Source organism: Natator depressus, chromosome 1 (genome assembly GCF_965152275.1).
Source record: "Natator depressus isolate rNatDep1 chromosome 1, rNatDep2.hap1, whole genome shotgun sequence".
Lineage (NCBI taxonomy): Eukaryota > Metazoa > Chordata > Testudines > Cheloniidae > Natator > Natator depressus.
This window is the reverse complement of record NC_134234.1, coordinates 70,055,098-70,081,959: the sequence shown is the minus strand read 5'-3', so window position 1 is coordinate 70,081,959 and position 26,862 is coordinate 70,055,098. Positions and strand designations below refer to the sequence as shown.

At 39.8% G+C, this 26,862-nt stretch overlaps 1 long non-coding RNA gene across 1 annotated transcript in view; it reads right to left on the bottom strand.

Annotated features, from left to right (window-relative positions):
* LOC141982198 (uncharacterized) overlaps positions 1-26,862 on the bottom strand; it is a 96,079-nt gene that overhangs the window by 47,638 nt on the left and 21,579 nt on the right. The gene's annotated exons all lie outside the window — the stretch shown is intronic.

Below are 26,862 nucleotides of genomic sequence, written 5' to 3'. Positions count from 1 at the left end.
CCTTAGTCTTCTCTCTCAGAGAGTGAGGGAGAAAGGATCTCATGGCTGCTCTCTAAAAACAACTGAGGAGTGCAGATATCTTGGCTTCCTTCACAAGAATTAATAATCATAGAAGAGTGGTCCAGCATTGGCAAATGATTGGATCTACACACCCATACTCTAGAAGGGATGGTGAAAGCTTGCTCTTAAATACAAATTTCAGAACCTCAAATATAGTCAAATTTTGTTTAGTATAAGTGTAGGCAAATATTCCCGCAGCCCCCATTGGCCTGGATTGGCAAACCGCAGCCAGTGAGAGCCGTGATCGGCCGAACCTGCGGACGTGGCAGGTAAACAAACCGGCCCGGTGCGCCGTGGGCTTTCCCTGAACAAATATTTGGGGTGGTGCACTGGGAGAGTGGTTCTGTTTTTGGTCATTTCATTCACTCCTAATTTGCCAAATTTTATAGACTACATTAAACTGTTACGCACCGTATGTGTTTGCTAAGTATTGTGCTCCAAACTCCACCTCTTAAGAAGAGTATTTGTGATATCTGAGAAAAGAACAATTCCACTAAAAAGAAAATTATGTGTACATTTTACACTGTATAGACAAATGAAATTTTAATTGTCACATTGCAAAGCATATAGCATCAATAGCAAAGTTGGAGGGGATAAGTTAGTTCTTAGAATCCCCTTAGGGCAATGTAGATGGCCCATTTAAAGTAAAAGTAATGTTGTGGAACCTTTAGTGATTGATTAGGTACTGTTTGCAGTTGCAAATTAATGTACCAAGTAGATACGTGGAAATAATACTTTATCTAATTTACAAAAAGGGACAATAAAGATAATCCCATTAAGGAAGTTAAAAAGAATATTTAGGCTATAAACAAGAGATGTTATAAGAGGATGTATTTTCATTACTGCATTTCAAATTACTAAACGGCAGCATTGCTTCTGACTACTAAAATGTAACTCAAAATACGCATTTTGGGATAAAATTATAGATAAATGGTGATTACTCTAAATACTCATCTAGCCCATAACAACATAATATTTAGTGCGAAATAATCTAAGACTAAAAATATGGTATAAAAAAAACCCTGTATGCTAAGTATATTTCTTTCCAATATTCTTCTCCGATTCACTAACCTTTACTTTTGCATATGTCAGTGATAATAGAGATCTATGCTGATCTATGCACAAATGAATTCCAATTAAAATTCTATAATCTTAGGAATATTAGGAAGGTGATTTCCATCCTTTACTTCTCATAGGCAGTGACTTTAATGAAGCTGCATCTATTTATATCATGCAGAGAATTTGGACCCGTAAGAAGTACCCTGGGAACAAGATGAAGTATTGCAACAGCCTCAAAGAATGGCTTAGGGGGAATAACACCTACACAAACATTCCCTATATATATATATGTAACAAGCCAGTATACTGAATGCTAAATCCTGTTTTGCCCAGCATTGCACACAGGAACAAAAGATGCTATGTGATGCATGTTCTGCTACAGGAGTCCTTCTGTCAAAAAGGAGGATTCCACACATAGGCTGGAGGGATGCACTATGGGACACACTTTTCTATTACTCTGAACAGGAACAATGTCCATCCCCTTAACTCAGTGGTTCTCAGTGGCCAGCACATCCCACTTCCCGCAGCCCCCATTGGCCTGGATTGGCAAACCGCAGCCAGTGAGAGCCGTGATCGGCTGAACCTGCGGACGTGGCAGGTAAACAAACCGGCCCGGTGCGCCGTGGGCTTTCCCTGAACAAGCGGTGGACCACAGTTGAGAACCACTGCCTTAACTGCTCCCTAGCACTGTCTACTAACGGTAGACAAGACCACTTCCCCTTGGAGACATATGATATGAAATTATTCTGCCCTAGTGATAGTTTGGAGGAAAAGATTCTCCCTTCCCTCTTGCTCACTTGCACAGCAGAAGTTAGGATTTTGGCTGATATTTAATAAATCTTTAATTATTTTTAGTGTGATAAGCAGGCCATTGCCAGTAAATCTTTGTGCTAAGACCTTTGAATAATCACAGGCAGATAGAAAGGAGCATGACATACAGTAGCCAGGAAGAGGCAGGAGAAGGGTAATAAATACTTGTATTGCATAAATTAACTATGTAAAGAACTAAATGGTTTTGAATCATTCTCTGTTAGTTTAAATCAGTTCATCTTCATTGTGGTCAGTTTCACATAGCACATGTCTCCAGCAGAATGTGGTCTTCAGTAGGTGAAGCATGTCAAGAGATTTCCCTAACTATTGAGCTGCCATCAGTAGAGTACTAAGCAACAGTCATATCTGCATTGCTTCTACTCCCATTAAGGTCAATGCAAATCCACCAGTTTAAACTAGTTTATTTAATATAAAAATATCCTGATAATCCAGTACTCCTCAATGCATGTCAAGAACACACATTTAGAGACAAAACCTAGTTGCACACTTAGTCACTACTTTAATTTCCTTTCTCCACCCTGATCCCTGAGCTTCTTCCATATAGATCCTGTGCATTTAACCCCTTTTCTGGTCTTCCCACTATCCCTGTACCTTTCTCTTTCAAGAATGGACTTGAAAGACTAATAACTGTAAAGAGGGTTATAAACTCTCATCTGCCACTCTGAATTAGAGCTGGGTGAAAATTTTCTGACAAATACTTTATTTGCTGAAAAAAATGCAGTTTCAGTCAACCCCAAAACTATTCAGAAATTTGACATGAATTCACCCAATAGTTTCAGAACACTAAAATTTTGAATGGACTTAAATGGGTGGTGCTAGCCTCCCTTATAACCTTTAGCCAGTGGTTAGAACACTCACTGAGATGTTCCTGATATGACATGGGATTTGACCCCACATCTTTCATCTCTTATGAGAGTTTCCTAGTTACTGGGCTGTGAGGTATTTAGGGGCAAGTCTCTCTCAAGGTCTCCTGTTGAAGCGATTCCACTTTGTATAAATAATTAATCATTGGAGCAGGAATGTGAACATAGGTGCCACTGCCAAACTAAATCCCCCCCAAACAGAAATTGGGGCTTAAACCATAAATGATATTGTCATTCACAATGAAAATGAATTGCCATTATCAATGACAATGAATAGTCACTGAGCTAGGGAAAAGAGTGAGAATGACTCTTACCTCAGTGGTTCATGAGCCAAATTACTGATCAACATTACCCAAAAGAGCCACAGTAGTGTGAATTCATTGATTCATTTACTATTATATATATAGAATTCTCACAGCCAAATAACCAAGTATTTTACGATTGGTTAATAACATAATAAAAGCATCCTTATTGGTTAATAATTAAATCATAGTGTTTTAATATCATAAGCTGCAAAGAGCCGCAGGAAACACATTACAGAGCCACTTGCAACTCCCAAGCCTCAGTCTGAGTATCCCTGCTCTATAGCCTGGTTTCATTCAACTAAAATAGATGTTTTTGATTCCCCTTTTTTACAATTATTTGATTCAATATGGGTTGAACCCTTCTTTTTTTTTGGGAACTGCCAACTGCCCAAAAATTTGTTATTTGCCCAATTCTACTCAAAGTAAAATTAATGCATACAATTACGTCTAAAAAATTAGGTCTTTGTACACAGATTCTCACTGAAGATAGGATATCATATTTTTATAAGCCTAGGACTACCCTAACCTTTAGGACACTAACCTGTGCTTGGTTTGTTTGTTTTCATTTTTTTTTGTCTTAGCCTAGATCCCAGTCTTGTTCCCAATGAAGACAATAAGAAAACTCCTTGAGCCAATTTATGCTTTCAGTTACACCAAAGACACTCCTCACAGAATTCAGCAAAGTTTTTCAAAATCAGTGTAATTGAGAGTAGAATCTGACCCCTAGTTTGTAAACAGTTCAAGAAAGGTGCTTTGGCCAAGATTTTTAAAGAGTGTCTTGTGATGTTGGGTGTTCTACTCTGTATACCTTAAAGGGGCCTACATTTTCAAAGGATGAATGGCTCCCCATTGTCTGCAAAATCAGGCCTTTTGTAAAGTGTCTCAAATTGGGCATCTAACTATCACAAGGCATAAACATCTTGGCCTCTATTTTTCTCTGTAGAATGTCATGAACATGTATAATGCTAGATAAATAGAACTGTAATAATGTAAGTGTTGCTTAGACAAAAACAGTGCAACTGACAGAGAAAAATATAGTAAAACAATAAAGACCTCTGCAAAAATAAAGCAGAGGTCTACGCTGAGTACAATGAATTTAGTGATTTTTCCCCAGATTTCCCCCTTTCTTTTCCCTCATATCTGTCTCTTACAATATACTGTATAATTAATACTGAAAATAAACAAATAAAATGTCTAAAAATATTTCTGCATGAATTTAAGGGGATATGTTTCTACTCATATAGGAAAAAATAGACAGATTCCTTGTCATAGGAAGTCCTACTAATGTCAATGAGAACTACTTGCGTGGGTAAGGCAAGCAAGATTTGGCCCTGTATCTTAAGACAGCCCAGCCTTCCTATATTCACCAAACTCCTCATACACAGAGGCATGTTGGTATTGTTTGGCTTATGTGCCATCTTTGACTGAAATATTTACAGGAAATCTTCTTTCCTGATCCTGGGAAGGATTGAACAGTAGCTATAATATGGTTACTGGAAAGACAGCAGGAGTTGGAGGCAATTTTTTAATGAAACCATCAGAGGGTTTTCAGAAATTATGTGTGAAATCTATTTCATGCTTGAAGCACGTGACTAGCAGCTGGGGAGGTCTTCTCTTAACAACTACATTACATTACAAAGGCTCTGAGAGAAACAAATATATTTTTCTTTCCCTGGTTGCTTTTTACTTTGGAGTCTATTCTGGCTTTTCCAGCTAGGGGCTATGAGGAGGAAGTGCAGAGATTACTGTGCATCAAAGACAATCAAAAAATCCCCAGGGGAGATAGGGGATCACATGCCAATGCAATGCTGTGACTCCCTTTGAAAGACTCCCCTCATCCCCTTGCAATGCCCTGTTCTGCTGACTAGATTAGAATTGGGTCTGGGACTATGCCTCTGTATATACCCTCACCCACCTTATTCCATCACACCATTTTTGCAGTGTCTAGTATCACTATGAGAGGTAGTGCAAGATACAAAATTGTGACTGCTCCTTTCTTTGGGGGTATTTCTCCTTGCTGCTTCTCCTCCTGGCTCCTCCGGCCGCCCTTCCCGCAGCCCCCATTGGCCTGGAGTGGTGAACCATATAGCCAGTGGGAGCTGCAATCGGCCGAACCTGCGGACGCGGCAGGTAAACAAACTGGTCCGGACTACCAGGGGCTTTCCCTGAACAAGCGGTGGACCAGCTTTGAGAACCACTGCTGTAGGTCACTGAAATATTGTGGGAACTGAAAGGCAGTATTAGAGAACATAAAAATATAAAACTAACCAATTCACTGTTTTGATCCTATTTGTATAAGCTTTTTTTTAGTTACTTTGTCTAAATATTGAATTATATTTTCCAGTAAAGGGTAACTTCATTAATCTAGTTTTCAATAAGGCCTGCTTTAATGAACTAAACCAGGAAGCCTGCTGAACAGGAATGCATTGATGACTGTACTGACAGCTATGATTACTGAGAATATTTTTGCATAATGACAGGTTTCAGAGTAGCAGCCGTGTTAGTCAGTATTCGCAAAAAGAAAAGGTCAAATAAATTTGTTAGTCTCTAAGGTGCCACAAGTACTCCTTTTCTTTTTGAGAATATTCTAGAGATGTAATTTTACACAGGAATGACATCAAACAAGTGAGAAGAGCATTAGTTCTCAATGAAGGGAAGTAGCTTCTTTACTATTAAAGTGGAGGAAAAGATCCAGATTTTCAAGTGACTTGTCATTTTGGGAGCCCAACTTCCAACACCTTAAAAGGATCTGATTTTCAGAGGGAGATGGTATAGTAATTTTTAAAAATCAGGCTTCTTCAATGTGGATCAGGTTGAGTATCCAAAAATTAAGGTACTCAAAATCAGTAGTAACTTCTGAAAATTTAAGCCTACTGCATAGTTCTTGTGCCCTTCTTTATTATGTATGCTATATTTATTTAGGATAATCTTACTGTTTCCTTATCTAAATTATTTAAACTTGCATTCTTTTCTTTGTATTCAGAAAATGTATCATTCCAGGACACGTCATTGTAGTATAATTTTCATTTAACAAATGCCATGACATTTGTCCTCCAAGCCGATTTGTATTTTCTGTCCTCATTAGCATTTCTACATAGTGACTCTTTGTGCTCTCCTACTGATTCCTGTGCCAACTCATGACACCTGGTCATGAGTTAACCTTTCAAACATTTTTTTAATTTGGAATTCCCCAGGTTTTGGATGATCTTGGTACATGGTTACGATCTTGCATAGTTGGATGTGTGCCAGCTATTTCATGCAATTCCACTATCCATTATAACTTTTAAATGTGAACATTTTTAATCATTAAGGATGGGTAATATTTATCACTGATTCTTGTAAAGATTAATGCACAGTCAATGTGATGCCACACAACATGTAGGGGTCCACCCTTGTACAAACTGTTGCAGGATCGTGACCTCAGATTGTAAACTCTTCAGATCAGGCTCTATGCTACCAGCACTCCCAGCTATCTTTGAGACACCACTGACTTCCTGAGGAAACTACAAATCCATCTTTGATCTTCCGTAGTGGCTAGGATGGTGTTTTCAGGATGTAGAAGCCCTCTACACCAACATTCCACACACAGATAGACTACAAGCCATCAGGAACAGTATCCCCGATAATGTCACGCAAACCTGGTGACTGAACTTTGTGACTTTGTCCTCACCCATAACTATTTCACATTTGGGAACAATCTATACCTTCAAATCAGCGGCACTGCTATGGGTACCTGCATGGCCCCACAGTATGCCAACATTTTTATAGCTGACTTGGAACAACGCTTCCTCAGCTCTCGTCCCCTAATGCCCCTACTCTACTTGCACTACATTGATGACATCTTCATCATCTGGACCCATGGAAAAGAAGCCCTGGAGGAATTCTACCATGATTTCAACAATTTCCATCCCACCATCAACCTCAGCCTGGACCAGTCCACACAAGAGATCCACATCCTGGACACTACGGTACTAATAAGCAATGGTCACATAAACACCACCCTATACCGGAAACCTATTGACCACTATGCTTACCTACATGCCTCCAGCTTTCATCCAGACCACACCACAAGATCCATTGTCCACAGCCAAGCTCTACGATACAACCGCATTTCCTCCAACCACTCAGACAGAGACAAACACCTACAAGATCTCTATCAAGCATTCTTACAACTACAATATGCACCTACTGAAGTGAAGAAACAGATTGACAGAGCCAGAAGAGTACCCAGAAGTTACCTACTACAGGACAGGCCCAACAAAGAAAATAACAGAACACCACTAGCCATCATCTTCAGCCCCCAACTAAAACCTCTCCAACGCATCATCAAGGATCTACAACCTATCCTGAAGGATGACCCACCACTCTCACAGATGTTGGGAGACAGGCCAATCCTTGCTTACAGACAGCCCCTCAAACTGAAGCAAGTACTCACCAGCAACCACACACCACACAACAAAAACACTAACTCAGGAACCTATCCTTGCAACAAAGCCCATTGCTAACTGTGTCCACATATCTATTCAGGGGACACTATCATAGGGCCTAATCAGATCAGCCACACTATCAGAGGCTCATTCACCTGCACATCCACCAATGTGATATATGCCATCATGTGCCAGCAATGTCCCTCTGCCATGTACATTGGCCAAACTGGACAGTCTCTACGTAAAAGAATAAATGGACACAAATCAGACATCAAGAATTATAACATTCAAAAACTAGTCGGAGAACACTTCAATCTCTTTGGTCACTCAATTACAGACCTAAAAGTTGCAATTCTTCAACAAAAAAAACTTCAGAAACAGACTCCAAGGAGAGACTGCTGAATTGGAATTAATTTGCAAACTGGATACAATTAATTTAGGCTTGAATAAAGACTGGGAGTGGATGTGTTATTACACAAAGTAAAACTATTTCTCCTTGTTTACTCCCCCCCCCGCCCACCCCACTGTTCTTGTCAACTGGAAATGGCCCAGCTTGATCATCACTACAAAAGTTCCTCCCCCTGCTCTCCTGCTGGTAACAGCTCACCTTTCCTGATCACTCTTGTTACAGTGTGTATGGTAACACCCATTGTTTCATGTTCTCTATGTATATAAAATCTCCCCACTATATTTTCCACTGCACGCATCCGATGAAGTGAGCTGTAGCTCACAAAAGCTTATGATCTAATTTGTTAGTTTCTAAGGTGCCACAAGTACTCCTTTTCTTTTTGTGGATACAGACTAACACGGCTGCTACTCTGAAATCTTCAGATCAGGAAACTGGTTTTACTATGTGTCTGTACAATGCCATCCTAACTGGAATCTTTAGCATTACCATAATAAAAACCAAGTGCTTTTATTGAAGTCAGTAAGAGTTTTGGCATTCACTTTAATAAATAAAGTAAAATAATAAATAATAATAATAATGGAAAAAGAATTAGCCCCTCTGATTTCATGAAGCAAAGGAGGTAAAACTGATGTCACTAGTGCTTTCATTAACAAATCAGTGGGAAACTGTAATACAATGTTACTTGTAACTACCTAGACAAATATCACACTGAAGAAGTCAGCAAAAGTAATGGGAATATATGTAAATAAAATATTTAAATATGAATTTATATCATTTTTATAATTTAATTGTGGAGACAGTTGCAACTCTACAGCTAAAGTTGAGTTCCATTTAGCACTTAAGCAGGGATTGAACCTCTGTGTTATGTATAAGAAAATATAATATTTCCTTTTCAGAATTATAGCACAATTCTTTCTTCAGCAGAGAATTAATTTTCACAATCTAAAAGTATATCCATTAATTATTTCACAATGTAAAATTATTTTAAAAATGGGTTCTGTAAGATGATGTTTAACATCGTGTGTCAGTCTTTTCTTGGTGCCAAATCATCTTAATAATGGAACAACACAAACTCTTCAAACTTGCCATGTGGTGACATTATGAAGGGAAATATTTTTTTTTTAAAAAAGCAAACTTTATTTTGTCTTTAAAAATACGTTTAATTTAAGCTGTGAACACAAACCCTAACAAAGTTTAATTATATTGAGATGGTTATTTTGAGGTATCACTAAATGGCAGGGTTAAGATTGTTCTGGTGCCTTAACTGTACATTTCCATACCTTAACATGGTTGGATTTCTTGTAAGTGTAACCTTAGCTGTTAATTTCCTGGGTTTGTAATACTTGGTTTGGGATACAACATTCTGTAACTGTTTTACCCTCAAATAACATACATTAAAGACAATGAAGCAAATTTATCCCTTACATATCCACTGAAATAAATGGAGTTACAACAGAGGTAGACCTGCCCCCTCTGTCTTTAATCAAAAGCATAGCTCTGAAACTGAATTTAAAACAAGTTGCTGTAGCACATCTCAGAAATGTTAATTTCGCATTTAGAGTTTGGGACTGATTTATATGTATACTGCCGTTGTGGAGTTTTCAAACAAAGCATTTTGCATTTGAATTTTCCTTAAAAGTAACTGGAGATGAACATCTGTGCCCTCCTCAAATGATGACATTATGAAAGTAACGTTCAAAAAATGCATAAACAGATATGGTGTCTATAACAGATTGCTTGTTTGTAGCAATATGGTGACCCAGGTCTCTGACAAACTAGAGTTTTTTGCCTTTCTTAAACTCTGCACTCTGTCAAAGAACACAAAAGACAGAGGACATGCAGAAATGAGGGTGTAGATATTAAAGCCCAGGTTCCAAATTCCCATTTATTTTAATGGGAATTAGACAACTCAGCATTTTTGAAAATCCCACTAAGCACCAATCTGTATTTTTAGGCACCTAAATACCTTTGAAAAATAACTATCTATCGTATATAACAGGCTTGATTCACTCCTGGTTTGACTTCATCAAAGATAAATTTGACCTATTTGGTCTTGCAAAATGGTTGACATGATGATAGTACAGTAATCACTTCACAACAGCTACTGATCTCTATATTGGAAAAACAGAACAACTAATGAAGTGTAAGAACTACCTATCTTACTATTGTAAGCAGGGTCTGAATGAACTGTCCCCTGTCACATAGTTGGGGAGGGGGAGAGGCTTCAGGAGCTAACTGTATATACATGACACACATACTCTGCTCCAATGCCTGACCCCCAGGAAGTGCGGACTCTCCCTCAGGGTACCTAGTCTGGTTTAAAGAAAAGGAGTACTTGTGGCACCTTAGAGTCTAACCAATTTATTTGAGCATGAGCTTTCGTGAGCTACAGCTCACTTCATCGGATGCATACTGTGGAAACTGCAGAAGACATTATATACACAGAGACCATGAAACAATACCTCCTCCCACCCCACTCTCCTGCTGGTAATAGCTTATCTAAAGTGATCATCAAGTTGGGCCATTTCCAGCACAAATCCAGGTTTTCTCACCCTCCGCCCCCCCCCCCCCCAAACTCACTCTCCTGCTGGTAATAGTGAGTGAGTTTGTGTGTGTGTGTGGGGGGGGGGGGGCGGAGGGTGAGAAAACCTGGATTTGTGCTGGAAATGGCCCAACTTGATGATCACTTTAGATTATCTATTACCAGCAGGAGAGTGGGGTGGGAGGAGGTATTGTTTCATGGTCTCTGTGTATATAATGTCTTCTGCAGTTTCCACAGTATGCATCCGATGAAGTGAGCTGTAGCTCACGAAAGCTCATGCTCAAATAAATTGGTTAGTCTCTAAGGTGCCACAAGTACTCCTTTTCTTTTTGCGAATACAGACTAACAGGGCTGTTACTCTGAAACTAGTCTGGTTTAACCTGCTTCTCCCCACTGTTCAAAGATACAGCTAAATAGGCTTCATTGGGAGCCTTTTGTTATTTTAAATGCTGAAATCACTTGTGGTGGAACAGTGTTTCTGCCCAGCCTGCTGAGAACTAAAAATCACTAAAGAGTTGACAATCACTAAAGGGACTGACATACAGAGGTCACAGCAGAAGGTGGCGGATGGGAGCGACCAGCGGGAGGCAGCGAGCAGTTTGTATAATGGCTAATATGACAGGCTTGTTTGGCCCTGACTCAGCAGCCCCAAGTTCGGGGGCTCCAGCCTTGGCCGATGAGTGGGCAAAAGCACTGGGGCAAGCATTGGAAAAAAGTGGTGTTATCCCATGCTACATCAAGCTCCTACCATAAGTTAAGGTTATTTGCTGGGATCCCATCCCAATGCCTGGGGAAGAGGAGTTTGAACCCTGGTTGGAACATACCACTGAAATGCTGCAGGAGTGGGCTGTAGCAGATGGAGAAAAGCAAAGATGTCTAGTAGAGAGCCTCAGGGGCCCAGCATTAGATATGATTCGCACCCTGAAGCTCACTAACCCTGGGGGCCTAGAGGCCCTCGAGCACACTTTTTGGAGAGTAGAGGGCTCTGAGGTAATTTACTGTAAGTTCCTTAATTCTCGACAGCGAAGGGGCGAGAAGGTCTCAGCCTAGATACAGAGACTGGAGAAACTGCTTCAGTCTAAAGGGGAGCAGTGACTGCTGAGCAGATGGATCAGACCAGACTGGCTCAAATGGTAAGAGGAACTCAGTATCAGAACCCAATTCTACTGGTTAAGAGAATGACAGGAAGTCCCCCAACTTACTCCCAGCTGATAAAAGAGGTCAGAGAGGAGGAAGAAAGGCAGGCTGCCATTGAGTTTTGGGAAGCCCAAGCATCTGAGCCAGCCAGCACAGCACCCCAGCGAACAGCCAGCATACTGATGGTGAGCACCAGAGAATAACTAGCCCAACAAGTGCAGGTCCTGACAGAACAAAAAACTGAGCTGCAAAGCACCACTGACCAAGCTGAGACTTCCAGGCATAAGGAGCCTTTGGCTGTGGTGATGGAGGAGTCAGCACCTTCCCAGCTGGGCGAAGGGGGAAAGGACAATTCTTCTGTTACCAGTGTGGACAGGTTAAGCACAGTTTTGCTCCCCTGCTTTCAGTACTAAAGTTATTTGTAACCCAACACCAGCCAAAGTTGATCACTTGGAGCTGCACAGCTCCTGTCTGCTAGATACCTACACACAGTAGGTGTAAAGGTAAATACGTGATTGCTCATGTAAATTCATGTAAATACGGCTTGCTCATGAAGTCTCTCCCCCTCCCCAACTAGCTGTTAGGGGAGAGTTCATTATACTCTACACTGCTTAAGCTATATAGCAGTGGTGGGCAACCAGCAGCCCACAGGCTGCATGTAGCCCATCCGGGTAATCCGCTGGCGGGCTGCGAGACAATGTTTACATCGACTGTCCGCAGGCACAACCGTCCGCAGCTCCCAGTGGCCACAGTTCACCGTTCCCGGCCAATGGGAGTTGCAGGAAGCAGTGGCCAGCCGACACAGTTCCCATTGGCCGGGACCAGTGAAGTGCAGCCACTGGGAGCTGCAGGCGGCCATGCTTGCAGATGGTCGATGTAAACACTGTCTTGCGGCCCACCAGCGAATTACCCTGATGGGTTGTGTGTGGCCTGCGGGCTGCCCACCACTGCCATATAGCCATCTGGGTACTTCTAGGGAATCTGTCACTGTAGATCTAAGAGCCTAGTGTTTGTTGGCTGAAAAGCAAATACAAATTGTAACATACATACCCATAAGATTATATCTATATCTGTATCCTATATCCATCTATCTTATCTTAACAGCTCAAAAGGCAATTAAATAATCATGGTCACAGTCTTCCCTCCCTCCACATTCCCCACCGCAAAGGGTAAAAACTATATAATTAGACTTCACTTTTCACATACCAAACACTTACCAAACAAGCTTCAAAATACAAAGAGAATATCATAATGCTCCTAGTGCTGGAAAACCATTCCCTGTTTGAAAAAAAATGACCATTCCTAATATGGAAGATACAATTAATATATGGGATATTTTTAGGATTAAAGCTTTTTTACTGATTTCAAGAATTGCACTGTGATGCAGTATTTTCTCCCACAAATGCAGTAGTTGTAGTGAGGACAGAAGCTTACGCTTATCTGAAGGAGTTCTATGTGGACAGAGCGAAAGCAGTTAGATTACAAGCAATTGGGGTGTTCAATAACAAAACTGAATTGAAGTTATCCCATTCTAGAATTATTGCTATTTTTGTGGTAACAGATAACTGGTAACAGAAGAATCCCAATGTACGTTACAGACTTTGGGCCAAACACAATTAAGCCACAGTGGGTGTAATTCAGTGCAGACTTTGACCCATTAATAACAAATCATCATTTCTGTGTCTCGTCTGAAAGATGGCATCAACAGTAATAGGGCTTTTCAAGACAATGCTGCAGGTGCTGGGTCCATAGTAACCAAGAGAGAAGAAAAGGAGTACTTGTGGCACCTTAGAGACTAACAAATTTATTTGAGCTTAAGCTTTCGTGAGCTACAGCTCACTTCATCAGATGCATTCAGAGAGAAGAGTGACACCTATTGAATCACTGACATCAACTTTTTGCAGCACTTTGGATTTTGTATCTGTTCTCCGCAAAGATATCACTTGAAAATATGGGAGAGAAAATGCAGTAGTATAAACTAATATAGGTATAAACAATCACACGTATTCTTCCAGATCAAGTTTTGCAGAATGTTTGCTCAGAAGCACTCCTTACTGTTCTCATCTGGGACTGATCCGGTTTCCCATTGACTTCAGCGATACAAAATCTGGACCCCTGTTGGAAAAGCTATTCACCTCACATTTTCTGCATCCAAACCCAGAGTGTATCCCTCCCTTCATACATATCGATTACTCCCAATTGCTCATAACCTTTTAGCTTCCACTGCATCAGAACTCTTAAAATAAAAGTGGTGCATCCACTTTTTTTGGTCTTTTTAGAACACCAAGCTGTGAGGCTGGTCAAAAATGCCTAAGTGCTTTTGCGTGCAAGTGTGTGTGTGTGTGTGTGTGTGTGTGTGTGTGTGACTGCACCACAACTAAAAGGGGGCAGAATTTGTCTGGGCTTACCCAAAGAAGGGCAGCTCTGCTTTGTGGTTGGGGGGTGGGGGTGGAGAGGAATAAGGTCAGAAACTGCTGTAAAAGGTGCTCTGTGGTCAGCTTTGCAGCAATGACTCACCTCCCCCCATCCCCACCCCCCCAGGAATGTGCATAAAGGTATGAAACCTGGATGGAGCAAGTCTCTATGTCCAAGCAGCGAGGAAGCCGGCAGTCTCTGGGGAAGCACAATTAGGATTGTTTAAGCAGCATGGCTCCAGGGGCACGGAGAAAAGGGTGAGCTTGGGAAAACAGGGGCCTGTTTCCCCCCAACCCTGGAGGCAGGTGAGGGCAGGCAGAATATGCAAGTAGAACACATTGGGGTAAGTTAACAAGAAAATCTCAGCGTCTCCTGCAGTCAGGAGACAGCATGGATTCAGGCTCTCAGCGTCACAATCAAAGTGCATTGGGAGGGGGAGGGAGCAAGGCAAGGGACTCAGCGTGGTGGGGAGGAAACCAAGCAAATGGCTGGTGCCTCCTTGTGGTGGATGTTCAGTGCAGGTACTCCATAGGGAGGGCAGCTAGTGACCAGGTAAATGGCCTGGTAAAGGACCTAAAAGGATGTATTGGATAAAGGAAAAGAACAGAAGGGCGTTCAGGGACTCCTATGATTCGTACAGCAGGGAGTCAACCACCCTCCCCTCCCCCATTCTCATAGCCCTCCTTAACCCTCTTATGAGGCTGGTGGATGGTAAGGTCCAAGCCATGGGTCGGCTGCGGGACCTGGATGGAAACAAAGGAAGACTGGTGGAAGCCCTGGAGAATTGATTTGAATAAGCATGGATTTGCCTGCACTGTACACTTCATCTGCCGGGTAGTTCCAGACATCTATATAGTAAAGTTGTGGCCTGATTAAAACCCATAATAAGTCTCCTGTCCTTCTTGCAGTATACCCAGACAGTGTGTGTTTTCTTTTTTACCCATCTTAGTACTTTTTATGTTGGGGAGTCTTGAACATATTTTTGTATGCAAGAGCTAAAATGCACACTCTTCTCTTTGTTTCTGACTAGTCTCATGGAACTATTTACAAAGCAGCCTTTCTGCTTTCTCTCTTACTTAATACAGCAGCATCCTAAATATTTCACTAATTATGCTCAGTATAAAGAACTACATTGTGTCTTTAAGGAACATCTTTGCAGAGGAGTCTGTGGAACAGATTGAACTGCACCAGGAGCATAGAAGGGATTCTGTGTGATTCAGGCAGAGGTCTTCTGGGAATTTGGGAGACCACATGTTGCAATGGCAGCTCCATCATCTTCCAGCTTCACTCTTTTCCCTCCCTGCTCCCTTTGTGGAAGCCATATTCTGCCCTTATCTTAACATTGCACTTTTCTCTGTAAATTACACACACACACACACAATTATGTTAAAAGAACACAAAGATTACAAAGTCAAGCACTGCAATGTTAGGAAATGCTAGAATTAAGATTGCCTGTGTAACCTTAATTTGGTCCTCTTGTGCATATGCGTTATGATTAAGTCTTAAATTACATGAGCACACACTATTTTTGCTATATGCTTTTCTGCCTCATTTAATGCACACTATGGACGGTGTGTTTACTGAATGAGCAATGGTTCAATATTTTATTATAGCCTCATTGTTCAACGTATAGTCCTAGGCCTTGTTACCACACACTGTTCTAATGTTGCTCCGAAGACAGAATAATTATTTTCCTCTTGGGCTTTCGATGGTGCTCATTACTATAATATCTGAGTGCTTCACAGACCTTCATGAATTTATTTTGACGGCATCCCTGTGAGACAGTGATATTATTATCCCATTTGCACATGGGGAATTGAGATATAGAGAGATAAAAGTCAAAGGTATCAATTAATTTTGGGTGCCCCATTTGAGCCACCTACGATCTGATTTTTCAGACTACTTAGTATTATATAGCATTTTTTTATATTCAAAAATGTAATTCCCACTGACTTTATTTCCATCTATGAATGCTCAGCTTCCCTGCAAATTAGACCCCAGGTTCTCAATTTGGGGATCCAGAAAATGAGGAACCCACATGTGAAAAGTTTTGATTAAGTGATTTGCCTAGTATCACATAAGACCTCTGTGGAGGAATCAGGGATAGTATCCAATTATCCAGGGCAGCATGCACCTGCCTTAACCATAAGAGCATCTTTTCTCTTCTTGTATTTGTCTCATTTGATGCCTCATTCGCTACCCACCTTCCGCAACAAATGAGGTAAATGTCCTACAGACGATAGTCTCATGCACTACAAAACCTGATTCATCCTCATAGCATAGAGTCAGACAACCTTAACTGAAGTAAACAATTACCATTTCTAACTAAAGCCCTAACGTTCTGCTGCCTAGCACCTTTTACAGTCCTTTGCACCTGTACAAAATGAGCGGAAAATTCTGTCATTATGACATGTCAACATTTTATACTCACATCATACAAGATTCAAGGCAGTGGAAAATCAGGCTCAGTATTCTTTAGCACGGCAAACACTACAAACACTGCTTCATCAAATTTCAAGCTTCAACTGTTGCTCCACTGAGACATTAATAAGTTTACAAGCATGCATTTCCAGAGAATTTGATAGAGCTAAAGTGTCATCACAGTTGTTGGAGATCTTCCAAACCTATCTGAAATCCAGAGAAATAAGATCCAAACCTAAGGCAAAGAAAGTTAGTTAACTGAAACCTTTCAATAAATCTTGCCACTATAAGTATTTTGTGCTCTTCTGTAACATTTAACATATTAAAGTCTATTGCTTTGTCACACTCTTCTGTTCTCTATTTGGAAATGTTCTAACTACAGAAGTGAGACACAAAAATAATGCCAGCTGCATAAATGTTAGCTATATTTGCAGTGATTAGTGCTGACAGTAGGAAAAGCACAAAATTCATTCCAAACAGAGGAAAAATTTAGAGACAAGAAATCAACAGGAGAGGAGTGGGCAGATACAGCATTGTGGCATGCAATGAACAAACAATCAATGTAATATCATTCATAGATCTTATAGCCAATCAGACAAGACAAATAACTTTTAAACTCAATGGAGTAGGAGTTTACCCAGGACACCTAGCAATTATTAATATACTTTATAGTTTGTAAATTCTCATCATCAAAATGATGCATCAATGCTATGCCTACGTCACAATACATTTGGGGCCAAATTCTGCTCCTATTGAATTTATGGGAGTTTGATATCGACTTTAATAGAAGCAGGACTGAGCTCTCAGTAAAGGAATGAAACCTACATTTCTGTAAATTGTTCTGTAATCCCATTTTGCAAGCTCAGTGTACCTCTAAAGCACACCCAGATTATTTATTCCCGTATTGTATGGCTTGTCTACAGGGCAAGTTACCAACCTGTAAACCAGGGTGTGACTCTTCAGAGCAACAACTTCCCACACAGTAATGTCTGATGTAGACACTGCTACAGTGCAGTGAAAGTCATCAGTGGTATAAGATCAGATGGATGTGGTGGTAGAAGAGTATAATGGAGTCAGGCATGATGGAACTGTATAGAGATAGCAAAGGATCAGCCACATAAAAGTTGGACAGAGAGTTCGGGAGACAAATAGATTCTGTAGTGGAGTCAGAGTGGGCAATGAATATAATAAGAAGTGAATGAGGTGGGATGAGATTGATGGATTATAAAACATTACTAAACTGTGATTTCACTCATATTTCTTCAGTCTTAATGTCACATAGCTAAATGATGGTCATTTGCATGCTAATTTTGAAGTTTCAAGCAAAGCCTATGTAAGTTATGCAAAGGCAGGTGAAGTATGAACAGTTTCTGAAAAGTGTAAAACTTTTTTCCCCACTCTAGCAGAAATGAAAAATGGCTGAACATGTGCTCAAACTTTCCAAAAATGATCAAGCATTCAGTTTACATCAAGCATGAGAGGGAAACAAAAGAAACTGTTGAGACATTAACAGCAGCTGAACAAAAAGTTTTAAATGGAATGTCTATCTCACCTTTTGCTGTAGCAGAGCTAGTGTACTCTGTTAGTATATAGGTCAGTTTGGTAGCCTTGGATAGAATTTTGGGTTTGCCTTTTTGATACTCTTATACTAATATGCAATATGTGTAAACAAAGGACAAAGACACTGTGATGTTGTTTCTGCCCAGTCAGATGGATTTGTTAGTACAATGGGAATAGATAAGAGCAGTTAAAGTGTTACTCAGAGCACACTTTATGATTGCCTCAACCCCTATCTCAAAGCAAAAATCAAGCAACCAGCCCGTAGAGGCAAAGGAGCTTGGGCGGGGCGGATGGGGTGGTAAAAAACACTAAAAGACTAAAGAAATGCCCATCCCTGATCGAAGCACAACCTTACTCCTTACCCCTCCCATGGAGTACAAAGAGGTGGGATGAAGTCCCCAAACCCAGAATGGCACGTGACCCTAAATTGTAAGGGGTGGGACTGTGGGCATGCATAGGAGGCATAATTATGCCTCCTGAAGAGGGGGGAAACGAGACACTAGGAAACAAGGCTCTGCGGTACCAGACTTATGGAGCACATGTTTGCTGGAAACTAACCCAATAAACATTGCATTGTCTACACTTCGGACTTCTGGTCTTCTACTTTCTGTCCGCCTGACAAGAACCTAACATACTGCTGAGCACCATATGCAATCATTGACAACCATTGATTCTATAGATTATGTTAGACCAAACCTTCGAGCTTCCTGATCATGCCCTTAGGTGCACCTGTGTCTCATAATTGCTTCAGAAAGAGGTAGGTATATGATTCTAAGTAAGAATTTGGCCCACAATTATGAGGTTTCAAATCCTGCCAGGTGCTAAGCACACTTAACTCCCATTGACTCTTTCAACTCAAGTGGGAGTTGAAAGAGTCAGTATCTCACAGTATCAGGCCCATACTGGATATTATAAATCTATTCTGCTTGGTCCATGAAGATGATGTACATTTTCTGATTTCTTTTCCATGCACTATGAATGGACACTGTTTATATTTTGAGGAAAAGGTCTGTTCCGGACTTAATTAGATTGACTTTGTATGGAAATGCAGAGGTATTCAAAACATATTCCACACTTAATTGATAGTTGTTGGCTTGGCAGTATACCAGTCAAATATATATATTAAGGAAATATATCAGAACACCCCATGGCAATGAAAACAAAGGTTTTCAATTTCTCATTATACCCCTCAGCATGTCACAAGTCTTCTGGCTAATGGAGCTCACTTTATATGTATATTTCCAACTTCATCACCTGAAATTCACTGAGGGCAATCACTACAGTATTTCTTCAGACAATATGACAATATATCTACCTTAGTAATCGCAACATCAATCAACATCCAAAGTAACCAGCCAAGTTCGTTTTTGCTACTATTCCTGACCTTACTTCCAAAAGGCAGACTCTGTGGCCTATTAAGCACTACTAAGGTTTGCCAAGACAGTTTCTTCTTTTTCAGAATGTAAACTACTGTCTAGCTTTTATATTGTGAGATTCTGAGAAATTGATCTATGAATGTGCTAGGTGGAAATTACATCCAGTTATATGATAGGATTTTTTTTCTTTTAAAGTAAAAGAATCCAGATTGACTAAGCAAGCAATCATATTATGGGTTGAAAGATTTCTGATCCGCTGAAGCCTACAGCACACTGGGCACTATTGTCTTTTCTTTTTCCTTTGTGCTCTCCTGTCTGTTTCTCTTTTTGTTTTATCTTAGTACAGCCTAGCCTCTGGGGTCCTAGTCCCATGTTTGGAACTCTTCGGCACTACTGCAATACTAAATTCGGGGTGTGGGGGGGTTAAGTGTAAATATAATATGATGTATTTCAAGTGGTCAAGAGACAGGTTATTTTGTAGTTGGGAAAGAAATGAATTAACAGATATAAAGGCTTGTATCAGAGCCAGTGCTAGTCATAAGCAAACTAAGCTATTGCTTGGCTCAAGGGGACCCCCTATTAATTATTAGTACATGTTGTGCATGTAGGGGGTCCCCAAATATTCTTGCTTAGGGCTCCCAATGAGCTAGCTCCAGAATTGGATTGTATCACAAAGTTATTTATTTAAAAGTATGTACATTATTCCAAAGCAGAAATATTAGATTGCAAAGGCAAAATTCAGTTTCTAACTCACAGAAGCAGCACATCAGAACTCTAGGAAAACATCTCCAAACTCTGAGCCACGCAGTTTCTTTCTCTGTCAAAAACAGCGCTCTAGTTACTGAAGTTGGCCCTTCTAAGCCAACTCATTTCTGTAGTTTGTTGGTGAGGTGGAGCTCAGAACATTGCAGTCAAAGAGCAAAACCAAACGGAACACTAGCTACATTTGTGACTGCACCATACTAACTCAAAGATAGTTTTAACAAGATGCACTGATCAATGAAATATATGCAGATGTATTGCCCAATGTGATCTACTGAAAAGAGTCATACAAAGTGTTAACAAGTTTCTATTGTTTACTAGACCAAAAAGAATTTCACAAATATTTTTGTTTCCATTTTCATCCATATTTTGTTTTTGATCAACTTTTCCAATTACACTTAGTATTAGTAGACAATAATCCTCAGGTCTGGCACATTATTAATCAAATTGTTCATATTTTCAAACAACTCTCTCCTGAACGATGAGTTAAAAAATATAAAAACAATATTCACTATCCAGGAAATCAGTATTGTTTCAGTTAGAAATTTGTCTTCATCTTCTTGTTATTTTTTTTTTTTTAAAACAGGTTACTACTTTATAAATTAATGTGCATGATTTCCAAATACTTTTGATAACATTCAAAATCTAATACCAGAATGAAAGTTGATTTAATATAAGTAGCCATATATTTCACTGGGAGTTGTACTTGCTTACACCAGAATATAATTTGGTCCATTAACTTAATATTTTAATATCCCTCAAGTTAAATAATGGCCTTGACTTCATGTCTGTAGACAGAATCTACCACTTGATATTCATCTCCACAGGATTCAATATCTGCCTATAACTTATTTCTTGTGGACATCAAACAGCAATGATATCTTCTACTTCAGCAATATAATGCAGAGGTTTTGTATATCAAATCATATATAATGTCACCATATAGAGTTCTTTATATCTCAACAAGATATCAATGCTGTGGTTATTTAACTGTTGCTAAGAAAAACAACAACAACAACAAACAAACCACTTCAGCAGCCTTAACTTTACAGAGCACAGCTTTACATTTGCAGAATTTTAAATAAATAGTTTACATTTGCATATTCTTACTCTATACTTTCTCTATCTACTTTAAATGTAATATGAAAGGAATCATCATAATTAACTAGCCAAGAAGCATGCCTCACTTCACTTTCCTTATACTGTTATCAATGTCACTATCAGCTCTCTGCACATGGACACTATTATTGCATCTATCACACAATTAAATTAAATCTTTTCAGCAACATCTGGCTCCTAGAAGGAAAATATGAATATTTTGCCAGCTTTGCCAGCTAAATTCTAATTATGATGTAATGGAGGACATCAGCATGTGGCAGACTTGGTGATTAACCTAGGGCAGCTGAGAAATAGGTCTAGTGAGATGAGCAAGGCACTTGGATCAGCTCAATTAATTATCTTTTTTTGTAAGGCTCTTAAATACAGCAATGACCTTGTGATGGGTAACAGTAAGTTACACTTGAACCCATTTAGGAAGTCAGACATCTCACAGTACATTACAGGAGCTAAATGCTTATATTTTTAAATTCACTATTATGAAAAACATATATTATATGTACATCTGCTTGTCCTTACTTTACAAACTAATACATGTATCTGCTCTCTCTCTCTCTCTCCCCCATCTCTCAGTGTATTTAGACATTTTCCCCTGTATGGGCTGCTGTACTAGATAAGCTTCTATTTCCATATACTAGAGAGCCATGGAAGTAAGTAATGTGGGTCTAATGTTAAGGAAAGGGGAAGAAGAGTAAGAATTCCCAAAGGATATTCCCAGCCCTCAGTCACTGACTCACCCTGTAACTATGGGCAGGTCACAAACATCTGCGCCTCAGTTTATGCATTTGTAAAATAGATGTAATTGTAGTGTCCTACCTTCCTGAGGTTATGAGATTTGATTAAATTTATATTGGGAAAGCACTTACAGATTCCTGCATGGAATGCTCAATGCACACCCAAGCAATTATTCCTATGCAGCCATAAGGCTAGATTCAGTTATATGCCCTGGCTGTTTGCACCATACCAGCAACTCAAAACAGCCATAAACCCCCCGCTTCCTGCGGCTCCCAGTGGCCAGGAACAGTGAACCACGGCCACTGGGAGCTGCGGTGGGGCATGCCTGCGGACGGTCAACATCAGCAAAATGTCTCGCGGCCCACAATCAGATTATCCTGATGGGGCCACATGCGGCTCGTGGGCCAGTTGCAAAGCCTTTATGGTCAAGTATGTTTCTGCCCGTTACCAGAGGTAACTGTACTGAAATTGTCAAGCTGCGAGTACAACGTTGCTCTTTTCTTTTAAGACTGGGTTGAAAGTTATGATCAAAATGAAAGTAAAGAGCAATATAATAAAATTAGCAAAATAAATAATTTAGCCCATTACCTGTGTCGGGAAGGAATTTCTCAAAATATCACATTTTGTTAGTTTAGGAATCTGGTCTCATGAAACTATATCCGGAATCTTAATGTAAAAATGTGATCAATCAAATTTTCAGAAGAGGGTGCTAATTTGGGTGCCTCTTTTTTTTCCTATTATTATTGTAAATAAGAAGAGCAGATAAAGCAGCTAATCCGAGTGTGATATTTCAGCTCAGAGAAAAAAAGCATTGCAAGAAGTTTGCTGTAAAGAGTCTCTGGGAAAACAACAACTAATTTCCTTTTTCACAGTTCCTGCCAGCTGTGCAACTAAAAACAGACGTGCAAATTAATATGCAATTTTAGTTGGGAAAGGCACAGCTTGAATTTGTGGAGAACCTCTTACACTTTTGTCTTATCAGCAATATGCTTTTCTGTTTTGCGATCACAAGTTTTTTCCTCTGTCTCATTTTTAGTGAAAAGGCCTGCTGTTTTCTTCTCATACAGAGCAAGTGTTATGTCCCCCTAGGCTACAATATTAAAACATACTGACACACGCTTGTTTTAGTTCCCTTGACGGTGCTTTAGACTGAAATGGGTTTATTGGGTTTCCGCCAAGCTTTACCAGCGTAATGCCTTTGAGCTTTTTGCACATACAGTATAATTAACATCTAAATTTTTTAAAGACCAAGGAACAGGCCAAAAGCTGATTTTTAAAAAAATAATAAAGCATTGTTTAAGATTTAATGAAACAGCAGCACCAGTGTCAACATTTCTATTTTAAATGAACTTTGTTGTTTCTTGACACCTTAAATGACTGCTTCTTGGAGCAGCTAGTCCTGGAACCCACAAGAGGAGAGGCAATTCTTGATTTAGTCCTAAGTGGAACACAGGATCTGGTCCAAGAGATGAATATAGGTGGACCGCTTGGTAACAGTGACCACAATATAATAAAATTTAACATTCCTGTGGTGGGGAAAAACATCACAGCAGCCCAACACTGTAGAATTTAATTTCAGAAAGGGGGACTACACAAAAATGAGTTGGTTAGTTAAACAGAAATTAAAATGTACAGCACAAAAAGGGAAATCCCTGCAAGCTGCATGGAAACTTTTTAAAGACACCATAATAGAGGTTCAACTGAACTGTATACCCCAAATTAAAAAACATAGTAAGAGAATAAAAAAAAAGTGCCACCGTGGCTAAACAACAAAGTAAAAGAAGCAGTGAGGGGCAAAAAGGCATCTTTTAAAAAGTGGAAGTTAAATCCTTGTGAGGAAAATAAAAAGGAGCATAAACTCTGGCAAATGAAGTGTAAAAAATATAATTAGAAAAGCCAAAAATAATTTGAAGAACATCTAGCCAAAGACTCAAAAAGTAATATTAAAAAAAAATTAAGTACATCAGAAGCAGGAAGCCTGCTAAACAACCAGTGGGGCAACTAGATGTTCAAGATGCTAAAGGAAAACTCAAGGATGATAAGGCCATTGTGAAAAAACTAAATGAATTCTTTGCATTGGTGTTCACTGCTGAGGATGAGGGAGATTCCCAAACCTGAGCCATTCTTTTTAGCTAACAAATCTGAGGAACTGTCCCAGATTGAGGTGTCATTAGAGGAGGATTTGGAACAAATAGATCAACTAAACAGTAATAAGTCAAGAAGACCAGATGGTATTCACCCAAGAGTTCTGAAGGAACCGAAATGTGAAATTGCAGAAATACTAACTGTAGTCTGATACCTATCATTTAAACCAGCTTCTGTACCAAATGATCGGAGGATAACTAATGTGACGCCAATTTTTAAAAAGGGCCCCAGAGGTGACCCTGGCAATTATAGGCCGGTAAGCCTGACTTCAGTACTAGGCAAACTGGTTAAAATTACAGTCAAGAACAAAAATGTCAGACACATAGATGAACATAAGTTGTTGGGGAAGAGTCAACATGGTTTTAGTAAAGGGAAATCATGCCTCACCAATCTACTAGAATTCTCTAAGGGGGTCAACAAGCATGTGGACACGGGAGATCCAGTGGATCCAGTGTAGTTTGATTTTCAGAAAGCCCTTGACAAGGTCCCTCACCAAAGGCTCTTAAGCAAAGTAAGCTGTCATGGGATAATAGGGAAAGTCCTCCTATGGATTGGTAACTGGTTAAAAGATAGGGGGGAAAAGGATAGGACTAAATGGTCTGTTTTCAGAATGTAGAGAGGTAAATAATAGTGTCACCCAGGGGTCTGTACTGGGCCCAGTCCTAGTTAACATATTTATAAATCATCTGGAAAAAACGGTAAACAGTGAGTTGGCAAAATTTGCGGATGATACAAAATTAAGTCCCAGGCAGACTGCAAAGATCTCTCAAAACTGGGTGACTGAGCTCCAAAATGGCAGATGAAATTCAATGTTGATAAATGCAAAGTAATGCACATTGGAAAACATAAACCCAACTATACATATAAAATGGCGGGGTCTAAATTAACTGTTAGAATTCAAGGAAGAGATCTTGGAGTCATTCTGGATAGTTTTCTGAAAACATCCACTCAATGTGCAGCAGCAGTCAAAAAAGTGAACAGAATGTTGGGAATCATTACAAAAGGGATAGATAATAAGACTGAAAATATCATATTGCCTATATAAAATCCATGGTATGCCCACATCTTGAATACTGCATGCAGATGTGGTTGCCCCATCTCAAAAAAGATATATTGGAATTGGAAAAGGTTCAGAAAAGGGTAACAAAAATGATTAGGGGTATGGAATGGCTTCCGTATGAGGAGAGATTAATACGGGGGGCTTTTCACCTTCGAAAAGAGTGATAGTTCAAAAGTTGAAGTTAGGTGGTTTTATTATATTATTATTTCTTATTCATATATTTATTTTCAAAATGGCCCGGGGGTCCTAACATGCAAATAGACTAGGCATGGCACACTTTCTGTCCTCAAGAGTTTAAAACCTATTTTTATACATGACACAATGAGTGGCAATAACAGAAAAACTTGGGCCTCTGAGTTACAAGTAATATCTACATATTATTAAATGTTAAATTATCGTAGTTTCCCGAGACCCCCGATCACAATCAGTGCCCTTTTGAGTTAGGTGCTACGCAAACAGGGATAGCTGTGTTCCCTTACCCCAAAGGGCATACAATTTAAGACTTAGAGTAACTCGTAAAACACAGAACAGTTACAGGACAAGTTTACAGCTAGACTTCCATTCTCAGCCATAGGACACAAAACTGCATATCCACAGACATGGACATGCACATACCCGCACACAGACAGACATGAAAATTCCTAAACTTCCTCTCCTAAAAGTAGTAGAATTTGCACCTTCCAAACCCACTTGTCCAAGTGGCTTTTGCAGATATCAGTGTTAGAATTTTTCAAGTATGCACACTGGTGTTTAAAGACGAAATACAATGTAATCGCCGTGTGCACAAAATGTACATACAAGAAGAGGCCAGGGGGTTTACTTGACTTCCAACAATAGGCAACTAATGGATAATAAATAAAGAACAACTTAGATTCCTGAGAAATGGATAGTAAAAATCCCTCAAGTCATGCTCTGGCTATGATGATCTTCAGAATAAATCCAGTAGTCACCATTAAATTGTCAAGATTTAGTAAGTCACTCCCCATTGTATCTGATCTATCTCAGTATAGGGCTTTAGTGAAGTATCTAGTGAAGTAACTTGGAAAGTGTTGACTATTTATTAATGACCACTGTAACTACTCCTATCATGGTATTCCCTTGAAACCAAGGTGTCACAAGACTGGTTTGTATATAAAAGTTTCCCTGGTGATGTCTGCATTGAGGTCTAATGTTAGAGGCCCCTTTTGTAAATATGCAGGGTGCATTCAGAATAGTAGCACTAAGCTCTGGAATAAGAGTGCTGCTGGGTGTTGCTAAAAAAAAACAAAAGAACATCTCAATTCTTCCTCTTCCTTTCCAGGCTTTGAGCTCTACTGAAGTAAAGGATTAATGACAGAGCTATGGTGTCAGGGTAGTGCAGTGGTAATTCACACTGGGAGTGAGGAGTGTTATCTCCACTGCAGACAATTATAGTCTCTGCTTTATAAATCCTCCTTCTTCTGGTTTCCTCCTTTATTCATTCCTAAATCACCCTGTCACTTGCTGCTGATTTCTCCCTGTATTCTGCTGCTGTCTTCCTAATCACTCATCACTGCTGTTGGCTCCCTCCAGTATTTTCCCCTTACATTGTTCCTGGCTTCCACATTGCCTCATCTTGGACTGCTTTGGTCACTTCTAGAAACTGCCGCCTCCAGGATCC